Source organism: Bos taurus, chromosome 6, assembly GCF_002263795.3.
Source record: "Bos taurus isolate L1 Dominette 01449 registration number 42190680 breed Hereford chromosome 6, ARS-UCD2.0, whole genome shotgun sequence".
Classification (NCBI taxonomy): Eukaryota; Metazoa; Chordata; class Mammalia; order Artiodactyla; family Bovidae; genus Bos; species Bos taurus.
Genome location: NC_037333.1, coordinates 73,259,513 through 73,280,040, shown reverse-complemented (window position 1 = coordinate 73,280,040; position 20,528 = coordinate 73,259,513).

The window sequence follows — 20,528 nt, the reverse complement described above, 5'->3', positions numbered from 1 at the left end:
CTGAAATGTGAATAGTGGTAGAAAATATCAGTTTTCAAGCTAGGTTTCTGGTAGCTACTGTACTTGGCTATTCAAAATGAGGTTTAAAGATCTAGTTGCTTCCATGTCCTGGCTATTATAAACAGTGCTGCGATGAACACTGGGGTACAAGTGTCTCTTTCCCTTCTGGTTTCCTCAGTGTGTATGCCCAGCAGTGGGATTGCTGAATCATAAGGCAGTTCTATTTCCAGTTTTTTAAGGAATCTCCACAATGTTCTCCATAGTGGCTGTACTAGTTTGCATTCCCACCAACAGTGTAAGAGGCTTCCCTTTTCTCCACACCCTCTCCAGCATTTATTGCTTGTAGACTTTTGGATTGCAGCCATTCTGACTGGCGTGAAATGGTACCTCATAGTGGTTTTGATTTGCATTTCTCTGATAATGGTGATGTTGAGCATCTTTTCATGTATTTGTTAGCCATCTGTATGTCTTCTTTGGAGAAATGTCTATTTAGTTCTTTGGCCCATTTTTTGATTGGGTCATTTATTTTTCTGGAATTGAGCTGTAGGAGTTGCTTGTATATTTTTAAGATTAGTTGTTTGTCAGTTGCTTCATTTGCTATTATTTTCTCCCATTCTGAAGGCTGCCTTTTCACGTTACTCAGCCATTAAAAAGAATACATTTGAATCAGTTCTAATGAGGTGGATGAAACTGGAGCCTATTATACAGAGTGAAGTAAGCCAGAAAGAAAAACATCAATACAGTATACTAACACATATATATGGAATTTAGAAAGATGTAACAATAACCCTGTGTATGAGACAGCAAAAGAGACACTGATGTATAGAACAGTCCTCTGGACTCTGTGGGAGAGGGTGGGAAGATTTGGGAGAATGGCATTGAAACATGTATAATATCATGTATGAAATGAGTCGCCAGTCCAGGTTCGATGCATGATACTGGATGCTTGGGGCTGGTGCACTGGGACGACCCAGAGGGATGGTATGGGGAGGGAGGAGGGAGGAGGGTTCAGGATGGGGAACACATGTATACCTGTGGCGGATTCATTTTGATATTTGGCAACATTAATACAATATTGTAAAGTTTAAAAATAAAATTAAATTTAAAAAAATAAATAAAATGAAAAAAAATAAAAACAAAATATATACTTTAAATTAAAAAAAAATAAAGATCTAGTTGAAATATGACAATTTAGATAAACATCTAACCTAGTTCCTAAATTCAAAGCTTCATTTTCAGGTAGAGGGCCATCCAGAGTACATGTAGGACCATGCTTCTGGGAGACAGTTTAATTTAGAAGTATAGTTAAGATTGTTTCATTCAGGATCTTAATTGTATTACTCCTTTTTGCCTCCATCCCAAACACTCAATATAAGAAATAAGAGAGAGAAGTAGTAATCCCTTTCATGCTTTTCATGAAATGAAAAATATTGTGACTATCTAAAACGCCAGTAGGAAATTCTTCCAGAGCTTAATGATGGTAACATTAGCCTTGCTCTGCTGAAAGGATGATCAAGGGTGGAATGAAAGACAACATAACTTTACATTAGTCAGGTTATAAAAGGGATCCCATCAAGAGATGAAATCTCTAAAGTGTAACATTGAAATGTTATAACTTGCAGAGGATTCTGTGTCATTTTTTTCCTGCAAAGGTATTCAAATGTCACAACATCATAGGAAAGGAGAGTTTATTATTACTAAGATGTAATAATGTTTTGTGGGTATAGGTACATGTTATATATATATAAAGTTGTATATAGATATATATATATATATATTCATGTAAGTGCTTTAAACCACTATTTTTTCTGTTGAACTAAAAACACAGAGAATGCCTGGAAATCACAGTTATCTGTAATTTGTGAGTCTGAATTCATATGAGACAAATTCCCCACATTTGTGAGCCACTTGGCACTATTTTCTGATTCTTTTGAGGGCTGAGGTGAACTTGATTCTCCTTGAATTGCAAGAAAATTCAATCAGATCAGCCCAGCACTTTTATTTACTGAAGTAAGAAATTAAGATTCTAACAATTCTAGTAATTCACAAAAGCAGGAGTAAAGGCTTCCTGTAGAATGTTTCAATTGATCTTGAAGGAGTGGATATAGAGAATTCTACCATACAACAAAAACAGCAGAATAGAAGACTCCTAATATTGCTTCAGACTATCTGCCGTCTCTACGGCCCACACTGTTTAGACAAAGCAAAACAAATCTAGCTTAAAGAGCATGCATCAAACAATATGAGCAGAGCACTGTGATTTGTGCTAAAAGAGAAACAAATGACATATGTGTGTGTGTGTGTGCATGTGTGTGTGTGTGTGCATTTGTATAGGAAGTTCAAAACTCTAAAAGAAAAAGTTTAAAACCTAAAAGTTTGTAGATTTGCTTCATATTAAAAAATCAAAAATCTCCTTAGGAAATAAATATGCATATCTAAATTAGTCCAGCACAGCAAGAGAAGGAATTACCTGGTAGGAAGTATCTTCTTACCACTGGAATAGTATTTGGGAACATTCTTACAATATAAAAAATATTCTACATCCTTCCAAACTAGGACCATATCAGTCCATAACTCAGCAAGATACTGCCACCAAAAGCCCATGGAAACTGAGCTGAGGCCCATACGGAGAACTTAAAATCTATAACTTTCAACTCATGCTTTCTTTGAAAAAGATGGCAGGGAGAGATAGATTCAACAGTATTTTTGAAATTCTGAGCACATATATTGATAACTAACTTTAAAGAATCTGCAACAAAACTACACTAGGTTTGTAATAAAACCAAAGCAGAGATCCAAACCAATCTCCATTAGATTTTGCAGAAATGAGCCTCCTGTATATAGGTAATAAGGAGGCATTTCAGGTAAGCTTTGACCATTTAGAAGAACAATGATACATTAAGAAATGAATTAGAAAGAAAAATATTCCCAGAGATAGAGACATGTAAAAGGGCAAGTCTTAGAAATGAAGAAGACACTGAATTCAGTAAAGTTCTACTTTATACTAAACCACACATATCTGAAAGACCTTGATTTCCATGCTAACGAGTTTGAATTTATTCTGCAATTAGTAGAAAACTGGAAGATTTTTGAAATGAGGAAATGTCATTATCAACCAACCTGTGATTTAGAAAGAAAATGTTAGTGATAGAATGGAGGGTGAAATTGATGGCAAGAAATTAAAAGTAAGAAGTAAAGTGCAGGCCAAAAGGAATAGAAGTATGAAGAGAAAAGATGAGGAAAGTTACAAAAGGTATTTTTGAGGTAAAATCACGATTTAGAGACTAATCAGATAAAGGAGAACAGGAAAAAGACATTGTATCCTAGGCAACTGGAAGATTGATGTCACTACTACTAAAAATAATGACAATAAAAAAGAGTAAATTACACCATCAGGGATGAGAATGAGAGTAGGTAGAGAAAATTAATCTCATTTCAAATGTATCATATTTAAGGAACCCAAGTATATGCAAGCAAAGGTACTCATTAGGTTCTTACCAATTCATTGTCAACAAAGAGAATGCTTAGGACTGAAGATGATTTGAGAGCTATCCAAATGTGATGATCACTGAAGCAGTAAATTCGAATGGAAGAGAAAGATGTAGCCAGAGTATGTAAGGGGAAAATGGTTTATACAATCCACTTAACTCCTAAAATGATCAATATATCATATGACTCAGCATTTGAAATCTAATGATAATGCAAGTAAAAGGAAGATATTACTGATGATAGAAGGAAGGTGGCTAACCATGTTATTTTCAAATGTCTTCCTAAATAATGCAAAGTATTTCCTGTATAATTAAAGCTTTGAGGAAGCACAGTATGTGGGTCCCAAGGAAGTGCTTTCAGAAAACAAAGGGGTAGAAAACCAACATGAAGCCATTTTCAAAATGGGGTGCAAAAGACCTTACAAATATATATCTCTCAAGAAAATTTATTTCATAAAAATTTATTTTTATAAACACTGCTATCTAAGAATTTAACAGCTCAATAGAGCATTAAAGGAATTGTTTTAAAGTAGAATATATAGCATGTTTGTATTAAAAGTACAGCAATCACTGGAGTCTTTGTGGGAATTTTTGTCATAAAATCAGATACAAGCAAGGAAACTGAATAATAATACGCAAATTAAGAGTAACTGAACCTAAATACAAGTTTCCTTCAGGAAACCTTGACTTATATGGTCTTATTCAAAACCTTTATAAAGAAGTACAAAATAAAAAGTATCTAATTAAGTTGTTTTTAAACACAGGATTTCTTCATTATTTATCTTAACAATCTTCCCTTAGCAGCAATAATATAGCTGCTAATATCTCTTAAGAAACTGAAATTCTGAATCTGCAACAAAAGAGATTAATCTCGTATATAAATGTATATCATGTCTTCAGTCCTTTTCCTCTAAAATGATTTTATATCTTACAATGAGTATAGAAGAAAAGATGCTAAATTCTAAACGTCGATACTTGACAGACCATAGCCTCTGACCCTTTCTATTTCTCTTGCTCGCCAACCTCCCAAGACATTTAGCAGGCTGCAAAAGAAGACTTTGTCCTTGGCTCTTGGTCTTTCCTGCTGCTTTACCTTGCAAAGCCATGCTTTGTTCCTGAGCTGTTTTATAGGATTGGGAAAATCAGGAAAGGGAGACCTCTAAGAAAGAGGAGGCCCGTATTCAAACACCTGTTCAGAAGCCAAAAAACACTGTTTTGCCTCCATTCCAGTTGGATGGTGTATGTCTTATAAAGGTAGTTAAATACATTAAATATAAACCCCAAGAGAAACTAGAACAAGGTTTCTCAAACTCTGAAGGACCAGTTTTTTCCCCAATTTATCAAATGCATGCTAAGTTGCTTCAGTCACATCCGACTCTTTGTGATCCTATTGACTGTAGCCTGCCAGACTCTTCTGTCTGGGATTTCTTCCCAGGCTAGAATACTGGAGTGGGCTGACACTCCCTCCGGGGGATCTTCCCGACCCAGGAATTGAACCAGATTTCCAATTTATCACAGGCAAATATAATAGATGGGGAAACAATGGAAACAGTGACAGATTTTATTTTCTTAGGCTCCAAAATCACTGCAGATGGTAACTGCAGCCATGAAATTAAAAGACACTTGTTCTTTAGAAGAAAAACTATGACAAATCTATACGGCATATTAAAAACTAAAGACATTACTTGACTGACAAATGTCCATATAGTCAAAACTATGGTTCTTCCAGTAGTGTATGTGTAGATGTGAGAGCTGAACCATAAAGAAGGCTGAACGCTGAAGAATTGATGTTTTTGAACTGTGGTGTTGGAGAAGACTCTTGAGAGTCCCTTGGACTGCAAGGAGATCAAACCAGTCAATCCTAAAGGAAAGCAACCCTGAATATTCACTGGAAAGGCTGATGCTGAAGCTAAAGCTCCAATACTTTGGCCACCTGATTGAAGAGCTAACTTACTAGAAAAGACCCTGATGGTAGGAAAGATTGAAGTCAGGAGGAGAAGGGGACTACAAAGGATGAGATGGCTCGATGGCATCACCCTCTCAGAGGACATAAGTTTGAGCAAGCTCCAGGAGTGGGTGAAGGACAGGAAAGCCAGGCATGATGCAGTCTATGGGGTTGCAAAGAGTCAGACATGACTGAGCGACTGAATAACAACAATAAATATAATACAATAAAAATATTTATTTATTGTATTTTTTAAAACAATAAAAATAAAGTAGTATAAAATGAAATTAAGAAATCAAGCCCATATTTTGTTACTAGATGCATCACACAAAACAACTCTATCAAAGTGCTTCCTCTGAGATTCAGTGCTTTTCTCATTGTTGCAACATATGTATCAAGAATCAGCATGAATCTGCACACTGCTCTGAGAATTGCTCTGCATAGGAAGTTATTATATTGAAGAAAGAAGGGGAAAAAAAAACATAGATCCAAGATCCAAGTAAGTGACAGGAGGGGTGAAATAGTCAAGAGTACGTCAGCCTCGATGTGGGGATGTGCGTTTGGTGAGGAAGGAAAAATAGGGCTTGGAGAGAAGCTTCAAGGGCATCTACTATGGAAAACAATTTTAAGAACTATTGCTTTGTTTAAAAATTAAGACTGGCATTCTTTGAGAAATACTGAGTAAAGAATGGATATTCTTTTAATAATTTCAGGTGTTGATTTCTTTATTACATTGAATACTAGAAGAGACATACGCAAATTCAGTTTTTGGTTCAGTAGAGGAAAGACTCAGTTCTATTTAATCAAAGAAGAAGAATGCTTCTCCTGAATTTGGGATAAGGGAGGGTTTTCCAGAAGGAGAACCCTATGCTCTGAGACTTGAAAAATAAATAAATGTCACTGAAGAGGAAATGGTGGGGAGAAATGGGTTTTATGCTAAATAAGTGAATTAATTATAAATAAATAGATGAACGAATGGATGAATGCCTGGTCACCAACTAGAAAGTAAGAAAGAACACTTTGTAGTCAAGAGAGTTTACTGTGGCTAAAAGATAACAAAGGAGGTAAACGATAGCACTATTTTTAAAAGCAACCAATTAACTACATACTGGGTACGTTTTTAGTTTCAAATTTTCTGAAATATAGGCTGTCAATTTTCCATCCAGGATCTTGTTCTAGATTTTAATGTCTTAAAATGTATTTATTTTTAATTTTTTTATGTTTTTTTCTTCTTTTTCCAGTGTACTTTTCTCTGTAATTTTATTAGCATTATATTAACTAAAATTCTTAAAGTAAATGAGAAAGGCAATACTGCTAACTATCTGCTAAAAATGGTTTATCCCTTTTTGAGCCCACAGCTAGGCAACATAATGCAGCCTCCCTTGCAATGAGTGGGCTTCTCTTCTGGCTTGGATGGAAAAGAACCTGTCTGCAATTCAGGAAACCCAGGTTCGATCTCTGGGTAAGAAGATCCCTTGGAGAAGGGAATGACAACCCACTTAGTATTCTTACCTGGAGAATTTCATGGACAGAGGCTTCAGCCATGCTAGAGTCCATGGGGTCACAAAGAGTGGGACACGACTGAGCGACTAACACTTTCACACTCACTAGCAATGAGTAAATTCTATTCATGGAATGTCATGGAAATGGTATGTGCTACTTCCCAATCCAATCCATAAATTCTTCCCTCACAGGCTCCTCCATGGTCTCTCTACTTTCTGTGACTTTCCTTTGAAAGTAAAGTATGGAATACCACAGAGCCTCCATCAGGACGCAAATAAATAACTAGAAGGAGGAGAGCTAACCTGCAGACCTTACCATCTACTCAAAACTGTTAAGCAAGAAACGCAATTACAGAGTTAGTGGACATTTGGTCTTGTCCAAAACATTCATAGGATATTTGGTTCATGCCAAAAGATCCTTAAAATGTGGTCCTATCCAAAATATCTATAAGCATACTTGGTCCACACCAATGGTTTTGGAAAGGAGCAAGTATAAACCAAATGTCTTATGGACCTTTTGGACAGGACCAGATGTCCTTCAAGGACTTACAAGGTTAGGTCTCAGAAATGTTGAGATGTTATTTGTTACTAGTGTGTTAGTCGCTCAGTCGTCTCCGACTCTTTGTGACCTCATGGACTGGGGTCACATCAGGCTCCTCTGTTCATGGAATTCTCCAGACAAGAATAATGGAGTGGGTTGTCATTCCCTTCTCCAGGGTATCTTCTAGAGCTTCACCTATATTACCCTAATTCACCAGCAATATATTCTGGTTAAGGCCATCTCTGTGAGAGTCAGCTTCCAATTTGGAGAAGAAGGAACATAATCATACCTACCTCACTGAAGGGTTATGAGAATTAAATGACATAACAAGAAAATTAAGAGGTTATTTCTCTCAAAAAGGGAGAGAGATTATTTGTCTCAAAAAGTCATAGTAAGGACTTTATTCATATTTTAGCTGCCCTCATTTAACTATAGATTTTTCTAATATTTATATAAAATTTTCACAGCTTTTGTATCTTTTTTATATCATCTGGTCAATTATAACTTACTATCTTCAAGATGCTTGTCTATAACATTTTCTCTATAACAAATTACCTGGATTTTATCTACTTAAAGTTAAAAACTCAAAAAAATAAAATTCATTGGAATTGCTTAGAAAATTATAGTATCATATTGACTGTGGATTAATATCTAAAGTTTTTTTTCACATGAGCTTCTAAAGTTGAATGTTTAGATATTTCTTTTATCTATTTGGAGATGTATCTCTTAAAATGTGATCTCTGTAACAATTCTCTTAGTTGCAAACAACAGAAATACAACTCAGTTTTATTTTTAACTCAAATTTGATTAGGTCAAAGAGAATTTATTGACTCACACTATAGAGAATATCAGAAATACTCTGAGCTTAAATAAAGATTGCAAAAATACTGCCAGGCTTCCTGTCTTTCCTTCCTTCCTCCTTCCCTTCGTTTCTCCCTTATTTCCTTCCTTTCTTTTATTTTCTTCTTTTCCCTCTCTCTCTTTCACCCATCATTTTTCTCCACTTCTCAGTTCTGATTGCTTGTTTTGCTTTCACATTCAAATAGACTTTCTCCACATTTGTAAAAGTATTCACCACCAGCTTAACTAACGGCACTTAAAAAAAAGTGCTCTTATGCTGCAAAAGTTTTGAGGTGGGAACATCTTGGCCTAGTTTGATTGTATACCTATCTTTGAACTAACCTCCATGTTACTCTGATAGTCAGCTCTGTGTCTCCTGCTTTCCCTGAATTCATAGGGTGAGTCAGTCTCCCTTGAGCTATAGTGTAAAAATGGAGGAATCATGGCTTCACACAATTATTGTGGTCACTGGGTCCATTACATTTCAAACCTTGACTATGATACATGCAAACTTCTCTTCTCACACATTTTAAAGTTCTAGCTTCCATATAACTCTACTATTGCAACTTCAATTAAAAGTAAAAACACTACATATACAGAGGTAAGTAACCCAAGGTTTTTTCTAATTATTGCCTCTAGCTCTAAGACTAATACCTGTGAGTGGTCTCTATTTCACCAAGACACATTTACAGGAAGCCATGAGTGACTGAACTGAACTGAACTGAATTCAAAGTATGGCAATTTTAGGGACTTAAAATACAGACCTTGAAAGACATTTTATCTAAAACAGGTAGCAGTTTGATAACGACTCCAACTATGTATATAAAATACGCTAACACTGCAGCCTTGGGAGAACAATCTCCATTGTCATTCAATCTATCTCTATTCAGCACACCCCACATTTTAGGGCCTATTACTTGTAAACTACAAGTCTATTTCCTATTTCTACCATTGGTCCTGTTTCCTATGTTTGCAAATATTATTAAATCTAAAGTTTAGGGTACTACTGGCTAGAGGGGTTGCTGAACTCAATGGGAAATCTAAACAAGTCACCTGAGAATCTCTTTCCATCCTTCTATTTTTCCCATGTTGGCTTATTTATGGGCAAATTATTTCTATCAGGTGGGAAAGATGGCCTCTGGGAACCCAAGGATCAAATTTGGGGAGAGGTAATATTCATAATTCCAGGAAGTAAAAGGTTATTATTTTACAAAATTTCTAACAAAATCCTCTGCATGGGAATCTTAGCAACGTTGCTTGAGTAGTGTGCTCCTGAACCCATCTCTGATCTGCTATGACTGCACAGACCTTGCATGTGATATTTTCCTAGGAGCTGAGATCAATCCCACATTACACACATAGACTAAGAACAAAGTGGGGACATTTCCCTAAAGAGAGGCTTGATAGAAAAGTATACATCCAAGACATCTGCAGTCTGTATATCAATATATAACATTGCCAGAGAGGAGACTTACTGATAAGTGAGGTGCTTGAGGCTACATATAATAAGCTCTGATTTCTTGATTTCTTTCAATGGTCTTTTGCACATTGACTTTGGTCAATTTTTTTTAAAATTTCACCATTTTTTCTCTGTTCTCCCCTCCATTATGCAATTTTATTCTAGTCATACACTGAATATCTGTTCTTTGCTTTGAATAAATACAAATATACCCTTTAATTAGTGGTAGTCTAGTAGAAGAGAAGATAATATAAAAATGGCTCACTCTTCTATATGACAAAAATGATAAGTACTACAGAAGTATTTAACTGGATTGATTTACTGGATTAGGATCATAACACTCTTTACCAAATTACACATCCTGTGTCTGTGAATCAGTTTTTACTCCCAGGACTATAATAATGTTCTTCAGTAGTAATAGAAGATCTCTGTCTACCCATATTTTACTGGCCTCTTAAAATAGATGTTATGTATCAATATAATCTCAAGCCAACTGCACAATTTAGATATGCTATAAATATTTTTTTTAGATAAGCTACCTGGAGTCACGCCTCACCACTCACATTGATGTATATTATTCAGATATATCAAAAATGGTTTCTTATGTTATGTAATGGAGTCAAAATATGTAAGTCTTCTTAGGAGATAAGGACTAGGAAATGTGATTTCTAAAAGTATATAGCATCTTATAAATTTAAAGATACTAATATAGTGCTGACACTGATTCATCCATAGGAGTCATGGCAATTAACAGTTATAGGAGTTTAAATTTCACAAGGAATGAAGATTTACCACATGTAAATTATTGTAGTATTTTCCTTTATAAATATTTTTTGACATAACCTGGACTTTCCAATGGAGAAGACAATGGCACCCTACTCCAGTACTCTTGCCTGGAAAATCCCATGGATGGAGGAGCCTGGTAGGCTGCAGACCATGGGGTCGCGAAGAGTCAGACACGACTGAGCAACTTCACTTTCACTTTTCCCTTTCATGCATTGGAGAAGGAAATGGCAACCCACTCCAGTGTTCTTGCCTGGAGAATCCCAGGGACGGGGGAGCCTGGTGGGCCGCAGTCTATGGGGTCGCACAGAGTCAGACACGACTGAAGCGACTTAGCAGCAGCAGCAGGACTTTCCAAGATTGTCATTTCAGCATAAATTCTCTCAGATTACATCTGGGATAACTAAGTACATGAGATTTATGGTTTTTGTAGGGAAAAGCAGATGCTTATTTCTTTACCTCATTGTTAATGATATGGGTTATAAGGCAAGGCACAAGTAACTCAAATGATGAAACAAGATGTTAGGTTTTATGGTATTCTAATACAGATACTGCTTATAGATTTGGTTTCAGAATTGTAATCTACCAGCAAACATGTATATCTAAGAAACAAGTTTAATTTGATAATGTTTCATCTATGCATGGTTGCCTATATAACTAAAAATGATCAATATATACTCAGAAAAGAACTCTAAGACAGGGACCATTCTTCAGGATAAACTGAGCCAGTTTCATTTCCTATTTATTTGTATGAGAATGAGCAAACAATTTTCCAAACATTTAACACAAAAATGTTGCCATGTAACTTAAGAAATGGAGAATTAAGAAACAGAAGTGACAGAACAGATTTCTTGACTTATGTGCCAGGAGCCAGCATGAGGAACTCCGCCTGTGGCAAAGGTCATGAGAAGGAGGCTCCGCATACGCAAAGGCGGAATCGAGCCTCAGGAGTCCCCCTGGAAATTCTTGAGCATCTACCCCCAAAACCAGAATCTGCCTACTTTACTGCTTTGTGATCTCACCTACATCTCTGACTTTATGGGGGGCTGTCCCCAACATCTCTTTCAGAGAAGGGGTTAACTTAGAGCTCCAGTTAATAATAATTCCTGGGCGTGACAGGAGTGTTTCAACCTACAAACTCCTCTGAAGGTTCTCTAGCCTGCCTGACAGGTTTGTCCAGGCATGTGTGATTGTTCACAGCCTCCCAACTGTGAGAGGCATGAGATGCTTTAAACCTTCTAAAAACAGATTCTTTTGAGAAGTTAGGAAATTATTAGTGCAGTATAGTGGGCTGATTAAAAATTGTATTGGTGAAGCGTTTTTTCATTTGTTGAGCCAATGTTTGCTGCTAAGTTTCCACATCCCCTGGCCTTATACACATTAATGAATACATAGAAGAAATAAGAATTAACCTTTGATATTAATCACGTTAGACCTTAGGCTAAGTAAATTCTTTCCTTAATTAAAACCCACTACACCCTCACCCTATAGGAATGTAACTTTATCTGGTGCCTTCGGAAGGTGGCGTCTGTTTTAAGAATAATCACCCCTGGAAAAATAAGTGTTCTGGTTGACTGACTGCTATCACAAGGAGAGGGTCATAAATTGTTAGTAGGCCCCCCTGCCAGAAGATGATGTAACACCCCTAAGACCTTTGTATACATTTGTATGAAGCACCTGATTTTGATAAAAGTCAGGACTGCTGACCCCGCGTGACTTTTGTATTACACCTCTGTGTATAAAAGCGGACCCTGGAAAATAAAGAGTTGGATCAGTTCCTGGAAAGACTGGTCTCCTCATGTCGTTCTTTCTCTCACCTTCTGGCTAAATTCCCATCTGGAGCATGGAGGCTCGTCAAGCCTACTAATTATGCCTGGGCTTCTAAGATCTGACCGGGGAGGCCTTAGTGTCTCCTCTCCTTTGGGAGAACGGCAGGACGCCTGTGGCCTACGTAGGTGACGCAAATTCCTTGTCTTGGAATTTTATTGGCTTTCCACGTAAACCAAGTTATTCAGCCTCTTTTCTCCACTGAATTTTCCTACTGAGCTATCCTTATATAATTTCTCTTTATACTTCTAATTAATATTTAATTAAGGCTATTGTATCCAGTTCGCTGACGCCATCTCCCCTTCGAGTTCCCTGGATCCAGCGGGGCTGGACCCCGACACTTATGTTTCGTTATAGTCTCTGGATTGAGAACCCTTTAACAAGATGATTGGATGGAGAAAACAAAAATATGATGATGCATTATCATTTTTATTATCATTATATAATTGCATTGTCAAAGGATACCCAGTAGAAGCTACAACCATCAGTTAGCAAAATAGCATTTTAGCTTTCAACATTTCTCCCTCAGATGTCACATAGAAACAGGGATAACAGAGAAGATGGAAGGAAAAAAAAAGAGGTTCTATGGTAGAAAGGATATTTGGAAATTTTATATTAAAAAATAACTTAGTTGAAACTTTTATTCATAGCTTTCATATCCAATGTTGGTGGTGTTGTTTAGTTGCTAAGTCCTGTCCAACTCTTTTGCGATCCCCTGGACTGTAGCCCATTAGGCTCTTCTGCCCATGGGATTTCCCAGGCAAGAATAGTGAAGGTGGGATTTCCCAGGCAAGAATAGTGAAGGTGGGTTGTCATTTCCTTCTCCAGGGGATCTTACACACCCAGGAATCAAACACATGTCTCATGCATTGGCAGGAAGATTCTTTACCACTGAGCCATCAGGGAAGCCCATATTTCCAATAATTAACATTTAAAAATAAATAAAAGCTGATGTTAGGATTTAAGAACAAAGAAGGATCTATAATTCTTTAATTTCCTATACTTTAACTGAGGGGGAAATAATATTTTTCTCAACACACTTCAATGATAACATGAGAATACATGCTGTTTTATTTACATACATAATTTCAGAGCTCCTAGAGAAGATGGGTAAATGGGATGCTCCATCATTAATACCTTCTACAGTAGGGTATAGAGATTGTAAACAACATTTGGTTGGAAAACTGTTGATAATCAAAAGTTAATCTCCATGATGCCGTCTCAATAAGACTAGCAGAGGGACAGACCCATTTAAGTCAGTTGAAAGTGAAAATGAAAGTAGCTCAGTCATGTCCACTCTTTGCAACCCCATGGACTATACAGTCCATGGAATTCTTCAGGCCAGAATACTGGAGTGCATAGCCTTTCCCTTCTCCAGGGGATCTTCCCAACCCAGGGACTGAACCCAGGTCTCCCACATTGTAGGCAGATTCTTTACCAGTTGAGCCACAAGGGAAGCCTGTACATTCAAACACAGACCATATTTAAGTCAGTTAAATATAGCTATGCCTGTCCATTGCTTCAAGTTTAGGATTATGAGGATGAAATTAGACTACAGAGTCTGCAATAATGTTTAAAGTATGCAGGATTTCCCACCTAAAACTCTTTCCGTCACTGATTGCAGAATCCCACTTAGCATGTAATGTAACATGGTCACAGGTTCTGGACTTCTGGTTTGGCATCTTTACAGAGCCATTTTATTCTGCTACTCCAATCCTCTTTCAAAGTACTAATTCTCAAAGAAAGAAATAATACTTTCAATCAATCTATCTAAACTTAACACAGCAAAGAATGCTTCACACACAGATTCCATAATTTGAATTTTTGTATCTAGTCTACGAAGTATATTTATTGACTAAAAATTTACTGTGCTTTTGTCAATCAAAGTGCTTTACTACTAACAATTAGACCATTTGATTACCAGGAGGTAGCCACTGTTATTAAAATGAGTTGATACCAAGAAGAAACATCATATTTGCCTTCATCTAACTTATCTTTCGGAGAATGCAATGGCACCCCACTCCAGTACTCTTGCCTGGAAAATCCCATGGACGGAGGAGCCTGGTAGGCTGCAGTCCATGGGGTCACGAAGAGTCGGACATGACTGAGCGACTTCACTTTCACTTTTCACTTTCATGCATTGAAGGAAATGGCAACCCACTCCAGTGTTCTTGCCTGGAGAATCCTAGGGACCGGGGAGCCTTGTGGACTGCCATCTATGGGGTCGCACAGAGTCGGACACAACTGAAGTGACTTAGCAACTTATCTTTATTTCAAGTTGCTCAGATTAGACCTTTTGGAACACACTGGATTTTCTGGATTCACGCTAAAATGTTCTTGAATAAATCTAAATTTTATTAATGTATTCAATTATGAATTTCAATCACAAAATATCCTGCTGATAAAGAAATGAGGCATGTTGACTCCTGTGTATCTTTTATTAGCAAAATCATCCTAATTGCTCTCCAGTAGACTTCCTCTCAGGTCCCATTGTGAAAGTGAAAGCAAAAGTGAGGTCACTCAGTCGTGTCTGACTCTTTGCAACCCCGTGGACTGTAGCCTACTAGGCTCCTCTAGCCATGGGATTTTCCAGGCAAGGATACTGGACTGGGTTGCCATTTCCTTCTCCAGGAGATCTTCCCAACGCAGGGACTGAACTCGGGTCTCCCGTGTTGTAGGCAGACGCTTTACCACCTGAGCCACCAGGAAAGTCCCACTGGACCCATTGGACAGGTTTAATTTTCAGCCTCTATTGAGGCAGATCAGTTCTATCAATAAATAGGAAGAAAGGAAGTGGCTTTTGGGCAACAACTAGCACCACAGTAGTGGCGTTGACAGCTTAGTAACAAAGTCTGTAATTTGCACTGGCTAAACAAATAGTTGGGCTCTACTTTTGATGTTTGGTTGCCAATAGATTTTTAAGCCCAACCTCTGCCCTACATGTGGTTAAGCTGATAGAAAATAATCCAGGCGCTCCCACATTTGGCACCATGGGCCCTTACTCTGGCTCCATTCCATAACTGCAATTAAAACTTCAAACTAGTCTCCCTCCCGTTTCCCTTTCCCTGCTTTCTCAAGCCATTTTTTAACCACCTTGGGAATCTGTTTTGCTCAGCCCAGAAAATTTCCTTTAAGTGAATCATAAATCTTTTTTATACCCTCTTGGTGTGTACACAGTAATATCAGTCTTGACATCCAAACCAAATTTTGATGAGGGTTCATCCTTTTTCTGAGGGATGACTTAAACAAATTCCTAACTTTTATAAAATGTTTTTAAATGTATCAACTCTTTTGATTTTTACAATAATCCTTTCAGATGGTTTTAATTATCTAAGTGGTTGCAGATCTGCAGACTGGGATTCTAGGAAATGAGTGACTTCCTCAAAGACAGATGGTAAATGAAAAAACCAATGTCTCAAAAACTCTAACCAGCATTATTACTTCTGTGCTATAGTACCTCTGATACATTTTCCAAATATAGTTTGGTAAAATGCCATTATATCAAGAGCAATTTAAAATTAATGTTAGAGTACATGAAACTTGCTAAAATTTCTGCACTAACAAAACAGCTACAGAAACAAAAAACACTTATAAAGATTATAAATATTGGCTTTTAAGTTTTTAAAAATGCAATGTTTCAAGACCACTGGAAGTTTCAATGACATATAATCAAAAGTTAATCTGTATAGGTTAGGATTGTATAAACATATGTTATGTCTAATTATGTATGTGTATATCTGTGTACATTTTATGCAAGTTTTGAGACCTTCCTATGAATGCTCAATGCTTTACATATTCCATCCCATTTGATCCTCACATAGGAGATTGATATTTTTCCTGTTTCACAAATGACAAACCAGAGTCTTAGAAAGTTCTTATAATTTGTTCAAGATTATAGACCTGGAATGTAGGAAACCTGGGATTTGAAAATAGACTACCAGAATCCAAATTAAAAAGTCTATATCTTAATAAGCATGTCACACTATCTTCCTGGTAATTATTCTTCTAGAAATTATAGTGTTTTGGGAGACTATTAATCAGTATATTTGAAACATTTTTAAATGTATTTATTGTTAAAAATTCAATATTTAAACATGTCACTAATGTGGACTCACCAATAACTTTAAGGTAATGGTTATCAAATATTATTTTCCAGAGCCTAGGAAATAGCCAGTTTTCAAACCATATTACATCTTTAGAAATTATTATTTAAAATATGAAAATATATTCATAATTGACTTTATATACTCATTATTCATTTTATCCTTGCATTTCTATAGTTATTTTTACAGTTATAAAGTGCTTTCACATTCTTATTTACTCCTCATAAACAACCCATCAAAGTAAGAGAGAGCATTATTATTCCTATTTTATAGCCACAGCTACCACAGAGAAAGTTTATATATAATGTTTCAGAGTCTGATGTAATATTTTTGATTTGAGAATGAACAAAAGTATTAAAAATACAATAGTTTCTCAAAAACGTTTTCTTTTTTTAAAAAAGCCATTTAATCTATCATTGTGTGCTCCACTGTAAGAAATTCTTTAAAAAGATGCTTCTAGTTGAAAAATTTGTGGAGTTCTAAAAATTTCCTAAAACCTTATGCATAGTAAACATGTAATATATTCAGGGGGCTATGGAACTTGGAAAGTATCAAATGAGCAAATAGAGACAAAAGAAGGCTTTTAAATATTATTTTAACTTACTTTAATTACTTTTAATGTTACTTTTTCAATAAAATGACACATTTAAAATTAGGATCCTAAAGAATAAACTTTATTTGTTCATTTGCTCATTCATACAACAACTTACTGAGCACTGACCTAGATGGCTTCAATGTTCTGTCAACTAGCCTCAACACAAGTGTCTTATTGACTCTACATCCTTGAATTCCCTTTACTTAGAAAATTTACTTTTGAAAACTTTCAATTTTGGGCTTCTCTAACCCTTTGATTTGTAATTTGTTTAAAAACTCTTTCTAATTTTACAACCCAAGAATACCTTTCTCAAGGACTTATAAGCCATCCTTTTGACATGTAATCATCAAGCAACATAGAATCCCTATTTCTCAATTTCTTTGGGAAGGTAGAAGCCTAACATATTCCAAGCTATAAAACTACCCTCTGTTCTGAAGACAGAAAAATTTTACCTACAATATTTCCATCCAGTTTTCCAATATTAAAAACTCTCCCACCTGAGTTGACCTCAGATTGAGTTTTGGCCTCTCTCCTCTATTGCTGTCGCTTCAAGTACAGTCTTCCTTGCCCATCTGGGTGCAATTTTTGCTTTGGCAGCATTAGTTATTTGTTAAGCACTTTGAGGATAACCATAGATGAGTAGCATGGTTACCACACTCTCAAGGAGTTTGGATCAGAGTCAGGAGCAGGGGAAGTAGGAGTATGCAGACAAAGAGGTCATTACAATCTGTCACAGAAGTATTATGAAATTGGTAAAGAGAATGATAAATAATTTTTAAAACAAGAAAACAAGATAGTTAAACATGTAAGTCAAGAAATACTTTTCAGAATAAAATTTGAGATAAATCTTAAAGATAAGGGAACTAGTAAATGTTAGGGTTACCATAACTAAGCAAGGGCTTGTTACTAGTAAGAGTTACAAATTAACCTAGCACAATTCTGGCTGCCCTAAGAACAACTGTATTAATAATTACCATATATTTATCCTGTCCTGATCATATTTTTTGTGCAGTACTTTTGAAAGTCACCATGCAAAGCTCAGAGGATATAAATATTCAATTCAGTTCAGTCGCTCAGTCGTGTCCGACTCTTTGTGACCCCATGAATCGCAGCACGCCAGGCCTCCCTCCCGGAGTTCACTCAGACTCATGTCCATCGAGTCAGTGATGCCATCCAGCCATCTCATCCTCTGTCTTCCCCTTGTCCTCCTGCCCCAAATCTCTCCCAGCATCAGAGTCTTTTCCAATGAGTCAACTCTTCGCATGAGGTGGCCAAAGTACTGGAGTTTCAGCTTTAGCATCATTCCTTCCAAAGAAATCCCAGGGCTGATCTCCTTCAGAATGGACTGGTTGGATCTCCTTGCAGTCCAAGGAACTCTCAAGAGTCTTCTCCAACACCACAGTTCAAAAGCATCAATTCTTCGGCGCTCAGCCTTCTTCACAGTCCAACTCTCACATCCATACATGAACACAGGAAAAACCATAGCCTTGACTAGACGGACCTTTGTTGGCAAAGTAATGTCTCTGCTTTTGAATATGTTATCTAGGTTGGTCATAACTTTCCTTCCAAGGAGTAAGTGTCTTTAATTTCATGGCTTCAGTCACCATCTGCAGTGATTTTGGAGCCCAGAAAAATAAAGTCTGACACTGTTTCCACTGTTTCCCCATCTATTTCCCGTGAAGTGATGGGACCAGATGCCATGATCTTCGTTTTCTGAATGTTGAGCTTTAAGCCAACTTTTTCACTCTCCACTTTCACTTTCATCAAGAGGCTTTTTAGTTCCTCTTCACTTTCTGCCATAAGGGTGGTATCATCTGCATCTCTGAGGGTAATGTTATTATGTACTCTGCATATAAGTTAAGTAAGCAGGGTGACAATATACAGCCTTGATGTACTCCTTTTCCTATTTGGAACCAGTCTGTTTTTCCATGTCCAGTTTTAACTCAGGTGGTCTGGTAGTCCCATCTCTTTCAGAATTTTCCACAGTTTATTGTGATCCACACAGTCAAAGGCTTTGGCATAGTCAATAAAGCAGAAATAGATGTTTTTCTGGAACTCTCTTGCTTAGTAAGGTATTAAACCTGTCCTCAAAGAACTCATACTCTGTATTATGCCTCAAAATGTAACTAACAATTTGAACTTGATAAGATTGCAAAGTAGTGTAATCTGTCATTGGCTCCACTTTCCACTATCACTACACACTTCTGGGCATCCAAGATACAATAAAGCCCCAGAGTCATCCTGGCCTTCAGTTACTCAAAACTTATACACTGTATTAATCTGTCTGGCTGTCTTTCTGTGCTTTTTCCTGTTAATTAAGTATAATATCCATAATATATATGTGATTGTCTCAGAGTCCAATCACTACCCACCCATTTTACCAGTAACAAATTTTGTCAATAAATTGGTTCTAATGAAATAAAAGTTGATAAATTAAAGTCCTTACTACTGGCATTGTTAAAAGATAAACTAAGTTATATTAAAATTTTTAAGACTTCTTTTGTTGAGCAAGAATCAATTCCAAGCAGGTAGTATAAAACTTAGAGCAGTACTGCACTGATAGGAAATAGGAGGGACACTTTCACAGAGTAAAGTAAGCAAAACAAGGAAATTATTTGATTGGCTATCTCTTAAGCTTTTGCTTTATTTGGAAAAGTTTAACTGGTTGTGACTGGTTGTCCTTATGCTTTGATCTCTTAACTGAGGCATTTACAGGTTTAGGTTTTGGTATTGATATAAAGGCCACTAAGGGTATTAGAGTCACCTCATCTAATGGCCTTCTTATGTAACTAATAACAGCATATATCAGGAAGTGTGTGATGAAGGAACCTTATAAATTATCTAGATCAATCACCTTCTGAAACTTGAAACAGGCTCAGGAGACTGAAATACCATAATCAAAATCCTGCCTCCTCCACTCATTTTTGGGTGACTTGGGCAAGTGTCTTTCCCCTTCCAGCTTTTACTTCTCTGGGCTGCCAAATGAAAAACTAACTGCTCCTTCCTATATAGTTTTGGAGAATTAGTTGTCACTGACCAATAATGAGAGCTCCACAGATGTTAGTCATAAGTAATTTCTTTCTATTCAATCATTCCGTAAGTATTTGTTTGTGGCTAATGTGTGTGCCACACATTGTTTTGGGAACAGGTGGCAAAACAATAAACAATATTATATACATTCTCCCAGCTGGTCATTAAGCTTCTCTTTGAAGATCTCTAGTGAAAGGAAACCTACTAACTCCTGAAGCAGCTCATTCAGGCAAATGTGACCATGAGAAATACTGTCTTAAATTAAGTAAAAACTGAGCTGCTTTGCAATTTCTATCCATTAACACTATTTTCACAGGACCAGAGCTCCTACTGAGTAGGATGGGTTGACTTTTCAGCACAGAGGCTTTTAACTATAGAAAGTAGTCTGAAAGAAGTCTGACTCCTTAAGGGCCTG